This window comes from Cajanus cajan, chromosome 7 (genome assembly GCF_000230855.2).
Source record: "Cajanus cajan strain Asha chromosome 7, NIPB_CcT2T_4, whole genome shotgun sequence".
In the NCBI taxonomy this organism is placed as follows: domain Eukaryota; kingdom Viridiplantae; phylum Streptophyta; class Magnoliopsida; order Fabales; family Fabaceae; genus Cajanus; species Cajanus cajan.
Genome location: NC_138523.1, coordinates 31,274,570 through 31,286,584, shown reverse-complemented (window position 1 = coordinate 31,286,584; position 12,015 = coordinate 31,274,570).

Sequence of the window (12,015 nt, the reverse complement as noted above, 5' to 3'; positions counted from 1 at the left end):
TCGGTGTTTGGCTGGATGCCGAATTCCGCTTGGGGAATATTTATTGATATTTTTTATTTTTCTCCTTTTGTAGGGGTGCCTCTTGAGTAGGCGACTGGGAATTTGGGGATTTTATGTATCCCAGAGTATTATTTAGGAAGCCTCTGCAGGCTTGGCCTCACTCAGCGCTTGAGTCAGAGAGCTATCTTCCACTGAGGAAGTTTCAAGTCCTTTGACTGAATATTTTGCTTGGATGATCGCGCTTCCATTGGGGATTTTGACGATCTTGCTTTGATAGCTCTCGCTGGGGATTTGTTCCATGAGCTTAAGCTGAGGTTTCTCTGGGGAGTATTATTTCTGCGAGCCTCTCCAGGCTCAGTTATTCAGAGAGAGTATTATTTCGGCGAGCCTCTCCAGGCTCAATTATTCTAAGAGGGAGTATTGTTTCGGCAAGCCTCTCCAGGCTCAATTATTCTGAGAGAGTATTATTTCGGCGAGCCTCTCCAGGCTCAGTTATTCTGAGAGAGTATTATTTCAGCAAGCCTCTCCAGGCTCAGTTATTTTGTGGGAGTATTATTTCGGCAAGCCTCTCCAGGCTCAGTTATTCTGAGAGAGTATTATTTCGGCAAGCCTCTCCAGGCTCAGTTATTCTGTGGGAGTATTATTTCGGCAAGCCTCTCCAGGCTCAGTTATTCTGAGAGAGTATTATTTCGGCAAGCCTCTCCAGGCTCAGTTATTCTGTGAGAGTATTATTTCGGCAAGCCTCTCCAGGCTCAGTTATTCTGTGAGAGGATTATTTCGGCAAGCCTCTCCAGGCTCAGTTATTCTGATGAGGGAGTATTATTTCGGCGAGCCTCTCCAGGCTCAGTTATTCTGAGAGAGTATTATTTCGGCAAGCCTCTCCAGGCTCAGTTATTCTGTATGAGTATTATTTTGGCAAGCCTCTCCAGGCTCAATTATTCTGTACAATTGGGGATCTTTATGTTTGCCTTTTATCGATGTTTTTGGCTTTTTCTGTATTTTTGCCTTTTTTGTCGATTTTTTGGCTTTTTCTGTATTTTTTCCTTTTTGTCGTTTTTTTTTTTTTTTTTTGGCCTTTTCTGTTGACTGTTGTCATACACAAGCAATTTTTCTATTTTTCTATTTTATGCAATTGCCTCATGAAGAGGTCTTTGAAAATTTCTTTGTGGCTAATACGGCCATATCCATTTCAGTACGCCCGTATTGAGTTGAAAATTTGTTCATAACCCTATTTTTAGTACGGGTGTACTGAACATGATACGGGCGCATTTGTTTTTTCTGAAGTTTGATTTTTTTTTTTTTTTTTTTTTTGAATAAACAGAGAATAAGTGATCTTCCATTACACCTATCATCTGTATGCATGTATGTGATGTATGATGCACCTAATTCTATTTGATTTATCTGTATGATGCACATTTTGTACTTCAATACGGCCGTATTGAATTCAGTACGGCCGTATTGAAATACAGAAACTTCAATACGGCCGTATTGGTTTCAGTACGGCCGTATTGTAGTACAAAATGTGCTGTACGGCCGTACTGAACTCCAAGGAGGCCGTATTGAGCTCCAAACCTCCCACTTTCTTATTTTTGGCTACTCTAAGACCTCTAAACCTACAGATAGTCATCCTATGGTCTTCTGGGAGTCCTTCTGGCTGACTTTCCTTTGATCTTTGAGAGTCTTCGAGTCTTATTTCCGACCCGGACAATTTTAGGGGTCTACAGCTGCCCCCCCTTTACTTAGTCGGACGGCCTTTTTGGTGTACCAGCTGACAAGTAAAGGAGTTGACCCAATTGTCCGGGTGATGTGCCATCCTTCTGACTTGTAGCGTCTTCCGGTGGAAAATTGTTGAGTAGCCTCTCCAGGTTGAGTATTAGTCGTCGCCTCTCCAGGCTCATGCATACCTCAGTGTTTCTGACAACCTCGGTAGCTGAGTACCGCCTCTCCAGGCCCTGCCTCTCAACATTCGGCAGTTGAGTATCGCCTCTCCAGGCCCTGCCTCTCAACATGAGGCAGTTGAGTATCGCCTCTCCTGGCCCTGCCTCTCAACATGAGGCAGTTGAGTATCGCCTCTCCAGGCCCTGTCTCTCAACATGAGTCAGTTGAGTATCGCCTCTCCAGGCCCTGCCTCTCAACATGAGGCAGTTGAGTATCGCCTCTCCAGGTCCTGCCTCTCAACATGAGGCTGTTGAGTATCGCCTCTCCAGGGTTTGCCTCTCAACATGAGGCAGTTGAGTATCGCCTCTCCAGGCCCTGCCTCTCAACATGAGGCAGTTGAGTTTTCCCTCTCCAGGTTTTGCCTCTCAACATGAGGCAGTTGAGTATCGCCTCTCCAGGCCCTGTCTCTCAACATGAGTCAGTTGAGTATCGCCTCTCCAGGCCCTGCCTCTCAACATGAGGCAGTTGAGTTTTCCCTCTCCAGGTTTTGCCTCTCAACATGAGGCAGTTGAGTTTGCCCTCTCCGGGGTTTTGAGATAAGTTTGTCTCCACAGTCCACAATGCTGCTTCGACGGTTTGTTTTTCTGATTTTGTGCCGCTGAGGGCTGGATAACGCAGGAATCCGTCTAGGGGATGTGCAGTCATTCATAGGTTTTTGTGCCCCAACTTGCATTGCTTAGTTGGTACCCATGGGGAATTTCTGACTCCTTGGGGTGTAGACACAGATGCTCTCTCTCTGAGTTGAGCGATGCCTTATGTTTGGCTGACGTCCTTTTGACGTAAGTGGAGTATCCCGGTTGTCCTTATTCGGGTGTCTCTTTTGATTTTCTGATTTTTGTAGCCTCTGTGTAGGCTGTTATCCGCTGGGGGATTCTGTCATTCAATTCTTGACTGGCCTCTTCTGTTAGGCAAATCATCTTGATGTTCGGTGTTTGGCTAGATGCCGAATTCCGCTTGGGGAATATTTATTGATATATTTTTTATTTTTCTCCTTTTGTAGGGGTGCCTCTTGAGTAGGCGACTGGGGATTTTGGGGATCTTATGTATCCCAGAGTATTATTTAGGAAGCCTCTGCAGGCTTAGCCTCACTCAGCGCTTGAGTCAGGGAGCTATCTTCCACTGAGGAAGTTTCAAGTCCTTTGACTGAATATTTTGCTTGGATGATCGCGCTTCCATTGGGGATTTTGACGATCTTGCTTTGATAGCTCTCGCTGGGGATTTATTCCATGAGCTTAAGCTGAGGTTTCTCTGGGGAGTATTATTTCTGCGAGCCTCTCCAAGCTCAGTTATTCTGAGAGAGTATTATTTCGGCGAGCCTCTCCAGGCTCAATTATTCTAAGAGGGAGTATTGTTTCAGCAAGCCTCTCCAGGCTCAATTATTCTGAGAGAGTATTATTTCGGCGAGCCTCTCCAGGCTCAGTTATTCTGAGAGAGTATTATTTCAGCAAGCCTCTCCAGGCTCAGTTATTCTGTTGAGGGAGTATTATTTCGGCGAGCCTCTCCAGGCTCAGTTATTCTGTATGAGTATTGTTTCGGCAAGCTTCTCCAGGCTCAGTTATTCTGATGAGGGAGTATTATTTCGGCAAGCCTCTCCAGGCTCAGTTATTCTGTGAGAGTATTATTTCGGCAAGCCTCTCCAGGCTCAATTATTCTGTACAATTGGGGATCTTTATGTTTGCCTTTTATCGATGTTTTTGGCTTTTTCTGTATTTTTGCCTTTTTTGTCGATTTTTTGGCTTTTTCTGTATTTTTGCCTTTTTGTCGTTTTTTTGGCCTTTTCTGTTGACTGTTGTCATACACAAGCAATTTTTCTATTTTTCTATTTTATGCAATTGCCTCATGATAAGGTCTTTGAATGTGCAACTAATGTGTGTGTGTGATGCACAAATGCAAGTTTGATTATTTTATTAATGCTTTTTAGAAAAATGAATGGCTCTCTCTATCTTCCTTTTCTTGGAGGAATTTTTGTCGTCGACGTGAGGGAATATTTTTGTGAGCCTTTTATGCAGGAGATTACGGATTTTATAGCAACCCCTCCAATTTTTCTTTATTGACCGATTATTAAAGGAATTCCGTATAATTTTTATGAAATACCAATTTTAGAGGCATAATCACATGGTCAAGAGAGAAGAGAAAGTGAATAGATATTTTATTGATATTCACAAGTGTTTTTACAGAAAGATATACAGAAGGAATTTCTGAAGAATGGCTGGCCAGGGTAGGCTATATACATTGGGCTTAACAATTATATTTGTAATTGTTGCTCTTTACGCTCCCCTAATTGCTTCGGGTGAGATGTCTGAGCCAGGAGCGTAGATGCTGCAAGACGCTTGCTTCTAGAAGATAATCACTTGAACCGCCTTTCGGTTTTCGACTCAAGTGATCGTTACTTGCTTTGTTTTTGCATCTTATTCTTTTGCCCCTTGTCGCCACCGGCCCAAACGGGCCTCGGCGGTCGCGAAGACGGTCGAGCTCGCTTTTATTTTAGTTTTGAAAATGTATTGGATTATTAGAACGACTTGTTCTCAAACTGAGACCTTGTCGATCTTATCCAATTTATTTATTAAATGTCTCACCAATCCATGTTAATCCCAAGCGGGACCCTCCATGGATTAGTGGTTTTCGTAGTAAAAGGGTTCGTGGAGTCGCCACCAATGTTTTACTCAAAACATTGGAAAAAGGGATAAGGCAATTGATTTTATAAATCAACTTCGGCCATTACAACCAGAGTTGGGTAAGGGAGTCGGTTACGTGTGGGGAAGGTGTTAGCACCCCACAGCGCCCCTTTCGGGTTCCCTATGACAGATTATTTCTAAAATAACAGTGTAAAATTACTAAATTACCCCTATTTATTCTAAGCAATTATAAATTAACTATCTACATGATGACAGTTTAAATATGCACACAGAAAGCAGTAAAAGGAAGGACTTTAAGAAGAAACCTTTGAAGCGTGCTTTTATATATTTCGTAAAACTGGGAAGCTTTTTGGTGTTCCCTCGCTCTACAAGCTCGCTCGCTCCTTCCTAAAAACTTTTGACTACGGAAATCCGGAGGATTTCCCTTCGACTAGGTTCGATCCTCAAGCAAAATGGCTCGAGGCTCAAGAACTTCGTCGGATCAACTCTCCGAGTGATTTCTAGGGCAGAACACTGCTCAAAAACCCCAGAATACTCAAGGAGAGGGTTAAAACTATGTTCAAAAGTGTGGAATGACGTCCAATTGACGTCATATTTATAGGGAATAGGCGCAATACGGGCTACAGAATCAATACGGCCGTATTGAAATTTTTGAACTTCAATACGGTCGTATTGAGTTCAATACGGCCGTATTGAAATTCAGAAATTTCAATGCGCCCGTATTGAGTTCACTGCGGCTGTATTGAAGCTTCAATACGGTCGTATTGATTTCAGTACGGCCGTATTGAAGTTTCAGAAACTTCAATACGCCGTATTGAGTTCACTGCGGCCGTGTTGAAGCTTCAATACGGCCGTATTAAGTTTAGTACGGCCGTATTGGGCTTCATTCCCTCCACTTCCTTATTTTAAGCTACTCTAAGACCTCTAAACCTACAGATAGCCATCCTATGGTCTTCTAGGAGTCCTTCTGGCTGACTTTCCTTCGATCTTTGAGGGTCTTCGAGTTTTATTTCCGACCCGGACAATTTTAGGGGTCTACAGCTGCCCCCCCTTTACTTAGTCGGACGGCCTTTTGGTGTACCGGCTGACAAGTAAAAAAGTTGACCCAATTGTCCGGGTGATGTGCCGACCTTCTGACTTGTAATGTCTTCCGGTGGAAAATTGTTGAGTAGCCTCTCCAGGTGAGTGCATACCTCGGCGCTTCTGACATCCTCGGCAGCTGAGTTTACCCTCTCCAGGGTCAACTTCACTCGACGCCCGAGCCGGAAGTTGAACACCGACGTGCCTCTAGCGACGCTGGTGATTGAGTACCGTCTCTCCAGACCTAGCCTCACTCGACGCCCGAGCCGGAAGCTAGACACCAATGTGTTAACACCACACTGATGATTAAGTATTGCCTCTCCAGGCCCAACCTCACTCGCCGCCCGAGCCGGAAGTTGGACACCAACGCACCTCTGATGACGCTGATGGTTGAGTACCGTCTCTCCAGACCTAGCCTCACTCGACGCCCGAGCCGGAAGCTAGACACCAATGTGTTAACATCACACTGATGATTAAGTATTGCCTCTTCAGGCCCAACCTCACTCGCCGCCCGAGCCAGAAGTTGGACACCAACGCACCTCTGATGACGCTGATGGTTGAGTACCGTCTCTCCAGACCTAGCCTCACTCGACGCCCGAGCCGGAAGCTAGACACCAGTGTGTTAACATCACCCTGATGATTGAGTACCCGCCTCTCCAGGCTCCGCCGCTTAACATTTGGCAGTTGAGTTTGCCCTCTCCAGGGTCTGCGTCTTAACATCGGCAGGTGAGTTTACCCTCTCCAGGGACTGCGTCCGTGTCTTCTGATCACTTCGGCAATGCGAGTTTACCCTCTCCAGGGATTTGAGATGATTTTTTGTCTCCACAGTCCACTATGCTGCTTCGACAGTTTTTTCTGATTTTGTGCCGCTGAGGGCTGGATAACGCAGGGATCCGTCTAGGGGATGTGCAGTCATTCATAGGTTCCTGTGCCCCAACTTGCATTGCATTGTTGGTACCCATGGGGAATTTCTGAATCCTTGGGGTGTGGACACAGATGCTCTCTCTTTGAGTTGAGCGATGCCTTATGTTTGGCTGACGTCCTTTGACGTTGGTGGAGTATCCCGGTTGTCCTTATTCGGGTGACTCTTTTCAATTTTCTGATTTTGTAGCCTCTGTGTAGGCTATTATCCACTAGGGAATTCTGTCATTCATTTCTTGACTGGCCTCTTCTGTTAGGCAGATAATCTTGATGTTCAATGATAGGCTGAGAGCCGGATTCCGCTTGGGGAATGATTATTGATCTTTTCGATTTTTTCTCTTTTTTGAAAGAGTGCCTCTGAATAGGCGAATTATCTTGATGTTTGATGATTGTCTGAATGCCGAATTCCTCTTGGGGAATGGTTATTGATCTTTTTGATTTTTCCTCTTTTTGAAGGGGTGCCTCTTGAGTAGGCGACTGGGGATTTGAAGTTCAGTGTTCGGCTGAGTGCCAAATTCCGCTTGGGGAATGGTTATTGATCTTTTTTATTTTTCCTCTTTTTGAAGGAGTGCCTCTTGAGTAGGCGATTGGGGAATGAGGGATCTTATGTATCCCAGAGTATTATTTAGGAAGCCTCTGCAGGCTTAGCCTCACTCAACACTTGAGCTGGAGAGCTATCTTCACTGAGGAAGTTTAAGTCCTTTGACTTGGATATTCTGCTTGGGAGATCGTACTTCCATTGGGGATTTTGACGATTTTGCTTTGATAGCTCTCGCTGGGGATTTGTTCCGTGAGCTTGAGTTGAGGTTTCTCTGGGGAGTATTATTTCTGCGAGCCTCTCCAGGCTCAATTATTCTTTGATGTGGAGTATTATTTTGGCGAGCCTCTCCAGGCTCAATTATTCTGAATGAGTATTGTTTCGGCAAGCCTCTCCAGGCTCAGTTATTTCTGAGAGAGTATTATTTTAGTAAGCCTCTCCAGGCTCAGTTATTCTGATGAGAGTATTATTTCAGCAAGCCTCTCCAGGCTCAATTATTCTGTACAGTTGGGGGAGTATTATTTCTGCAAGCCTCTCCAGGCTTTAGTTATTCTGAGGAAGTATTATTTCTGCAAGCCTCTCCAGGCTCAATTATTCTGAAAGAGTATTATTTCAGCAAGCCTCTCCAGGCTCAATTATTCTGAGAGTATTATTTCTGCAAGCCTCTCCAGGCTTTAGTTATGATGAAAGAGTATTATTTCGGCGAGCCTCTCCAGGCTCAATTATTCTGAAGGAGTATTATTTCGGCAAGCCTCTCCAGGCTCAATTATTCTGCGGGAGTATTATTTAGGCGAGCCTCTCCAGGCTCAATTATTTTGCGGGAGTATTATTTCGGCAAGCCTCTCCAGGCTCAATTATTTTGAGAGAGTATTATTTCGGCAAGCCTCTCCAGGCTCAGTTATTTTGAGAGAGTATTATTTCGGCGAGCCTCTCCAGGCTCAGTTATTCTGTATGATTTGTTGGATTTTCTGTATTTTGCCCTTTTTTCGATTTTGGCTTTTTCTGTGTTTTTGCCTTTTTTGTTGATTTTGGCTTTTTCTGTATTTTTGTTGATTTTGCCTTTTTTGTTGGTTTTGGCTTTTTCTGTACAGAAATGTCTCAGTTATTCTGAGAGAGTATTATTTCGGCGAGCCTCTCCAGGCTCAATTATTTTGAGAGAGTATTATTTCGGCGAGCCTCTCCAGGCTCAGTTATTTTGAGAGAGTATTATTTCGGCAAGCCTCTCCAGGCTCAGTTATTCTGAGAGTATTCTTTCGGCAAGCCTCTCCAGGCTCAGTTATTCTGAGAGTATTCTTTCGGCAAGCCTCTCCAGGCTCAGTTATTCTGTATGACGCTGTTGATTTTCTGAATCTTTGCATTTTGTTTGCTGCTGTCATACACAAGCAATTTTTCTATTTTTCTATTTTATGTGGTTGCCTCATGACGAGGTCTTTGAAAATTTCTTTATGGCCAATACGGCCGCATCCATTTCAGTATGCCCGTATTGAATTGAAAATTTGTTCATAACCCTAATTTTGGTACGGGCGTACTGAACATGATACGGGCGTATTATTTTTCTGAAGTTTATATTTTTTGTTTTTTTTTTGTTTGTTTTTTCAATAAACAGAGAATAAGTGATCTTCCAGTACACCTATCATCTGTATGCATGTATGCGGTATGATGCACCTAATTCTATTTGATTCTTTTTTCAAAAGAATTAACCGATGCGTTTCTCTGTTTGGATTTTGCCATTCCTCCAGACGGACTGTGCTCTGCCGATTTCTGTTACCGAGGAATGATGCGTATTTTGATTTTTGGTGTCATCAACCAAATGATTCTTCCCTTTCTTTAGAAGATGTGTCAACCCTCCTATTGACCACTATATCTCCATGTTTCCACTAGATTATTCAAAAATCGTTGGGACAAGAGAGAAAAGAAGGAAAGGATATATTTTCAAAAGTTTGTGTTTTAGAGGGGATTATTTTATTTTTGAAAAATTGTTTTTGTAAGCATGGATGGCCAAGGTAGGCTTATTGTGTTTAGGTTTGTTTGTTTAAACACTTATGAGGCTAAGCACATCTTTGTTATTAATGATTGTGCTTTGACAACTTGGATAGCTTTTCTTGAGCCCCTTTGTTGAATTCAATTGATGGTACCATCATGGATTTATTCTGTTTTTTCCTTTTTTGATGGCTCTTACTTTTGCCTAAAACACCCATTTGTGGTGTCTTAGCGGGCTTTTGTTTTTATTCATTATTTTGTAACCCTAATTTTTGCCTAGGTCACCCTTTTGTGGGATTCCTAGCGGGTCTTTTGCTCTTATTTTGTAACCCTAACTTTTGCCTAGGTCACCCTTTTGTGGGATTCCTAGCGGGTCTTTTGCTCTTATTTTGTAACCCTAACTTTTGCCTAGGTCACCCTTTTGTGGGATTCCTAGCGGGTCTTTTGCTCTTTAGGATTTCTTTATCCATGATGGCACTTATTGAGGCCAAGAAAAGGTGCTCCAAGTTGACGCACACACTTCCACATAAAAATGATGTGGGTTTATTATTATTAAGATGATTTTAACCTCATTCATGTTTATTCAAACAGGGTTAAAATAATGTGGTCTAGAATTTTATTGCAAGCGAGAAAAGAAGCAATAAAGAATTAATGAAGAATGATTTTATTATAATCATAATGGAAACATGTGCCCTATCGAGGCTCGGGGGTCGGGCTGTCCCGGAGGAGTGATCTCTAATAGTCACTGAGTATATACATCCCTATCGGAAGGAGAAAAACATTTTGACGACGACGACCGGCCTTGACGCTTGTGAACCGGCCTTCCTAAAGATCTGGCTTAAAGAACGTCGAGAAGGATCTTGATTCCTCTTCGTTCTTTGATCTTTAACAGGGTTGTATCCTAACCCTTGTTTCCCCGGATTGTCCTTGATAATGGGTAGCTCCGGGATTCCTTGGGAGTCCTTGCCTAATCCTTATCCTGGCAAGTATCCGTTCTTTGTGAGCATATGAGCTACCTTCTTCATTTCTCGGGGAAACGTTTCAACATTGGCAATTTCCAATGCTTGGAAGGCGGTTTCCAAAGCTTCCTCTGCTGCATCCACATAAGGTATGGTGGATGGCTTGCTGATGAGTATGTCATCTTCAGCTTGCACGGTCACCAGCTTGTCACCCATTATGAACTTGACTTTCTGGTGGAGCGTAGAAGGAACAGCTTTCGCATCATGAATCCAAGGTCGGCCGAGGAGACAGCTGTATGCGGGAGTGATGTCCATCACTTGGAATTCGACATTAAAGATAGTGGGTCAAATTTGGATTGGAAGATTAATCTCTCCCACTGTCGCCACCGGCCCGAAACGGGCTTTCGGCATTCGCGAAGGATGGTTGGACTCGTTTATTTGTTTAAAAATAGTGGATTGCTAGAATGACTTATTCTCAAACTGAGACCTCGTCAAACGAGCAATTTTATTAAAAGGCTCACTAATCCATATTAATCCCAAGCGGGACCCTCCATGGATTAGAGGTTTTCATAAAAGGAGGGTTCGTGGAGTCGCCACCAATGTTTTACTCAAAACATTGGAAAAAGGGATAAGGCAATTGATTTAAAAATCAACTTTGGCCACTACAACCAGAGTTGGGTAAGGGAGTCGGTTACGCGTGGGGAAGGTGTTAGCACCCCACAGCGCCCCTTTCGGGTTCCCTATGACAGATTATTTTCTAAAATAACAGCGTAAAATTACTAAATTACCCCTATTTATTCTAAACAATTATGAATTGACTATCTACATGATGACAGTTTAAATATGCACACAGAAAGCAGTAAAAGGAAGGATTGAAGGGAAACCTCTTGAAGCGTGCTTTTTATAAAAAATGAACTGGGAAGCGTTTTGGCGTTCCCTCGCTCTACAAGCCCGCTCCTCGCTCTCCTAGAACAAAATTTTAACTAAGGGAATCAAAGAGATTTCCCCTCGACTAGGTTCGATCCTCAAGCAAAATGGCTCGGGGCTCAAGAACTTCGTCGGATCAACTCTCCGAGTGATTTCTAGGGCAGAACACTGCTCAAAAACCCCAGAATACTCAAGGAGAGGGTTCAAACTATGTTGAAAAGTGTGGAATGACGTCCAATTGACGTCATATTTATAGGGAATAGGCGCAGTACGGCCTACAGGGCCAATACGGCCGTATTGAAATTTTTGAACTTCAATACGGTCGTATTGGGGTTCAATACGGTCGTATTGAAAGTCAGAAATTTCAATACGCCCGTATTGAGTTCGCAGCGGTCGTATTGAAGTGTCAATACGGTCGTACTGACTTCAGTATGGCCGTATTGAAGCTTCAATACGGCCGTATTGAGTTCAGTACGGCCGTATTGGGCTTTTTCCCTCCACTTCTTTATTTTAAACTATTCTAAGACCTCTGGACCTACAGAGAACCCTCCTAGGGCCTTCGAGGAGTCCTTCTGGCTGATTATCCTTCAGTCTTCGAGAGTCTTCAAGCTTTATTTCTGACCCGGACAATTTTAGGGGTCTACAGCTGCCCCCCCTTTACTTAGTCGGACGGCCTCTTGGTGTATCGGCTGACAAGTAAAGGAGTTGACCCAATTGTCCGGGTATTGTGCCGACCTTCTGACTTGTAGCGTCTTCCGGTGGGAAAATGTTGAGTAGCCTCTCCAGGTGGGTGCATACCTCGGCGCTTCTGACATCCTCGGTAGCTGAGTTTACCTTCTCCAAGGCCAACTTCACTCGACGCCCGAGCCGGAAGTTGGACATCAACGCGCCTCTGATGACGCTGATGGTTGAGTACCGCCTCTCTAGGCTTAGCTTCACTCTTTGTTCGAGCCGGAAACCAAGCACCTTTGCGACGACGGTGAGCAGTGTGAGTTTTGCCTCTCCAGGCCTTGCTTTGCTTGTTGCCCAAGCTGGA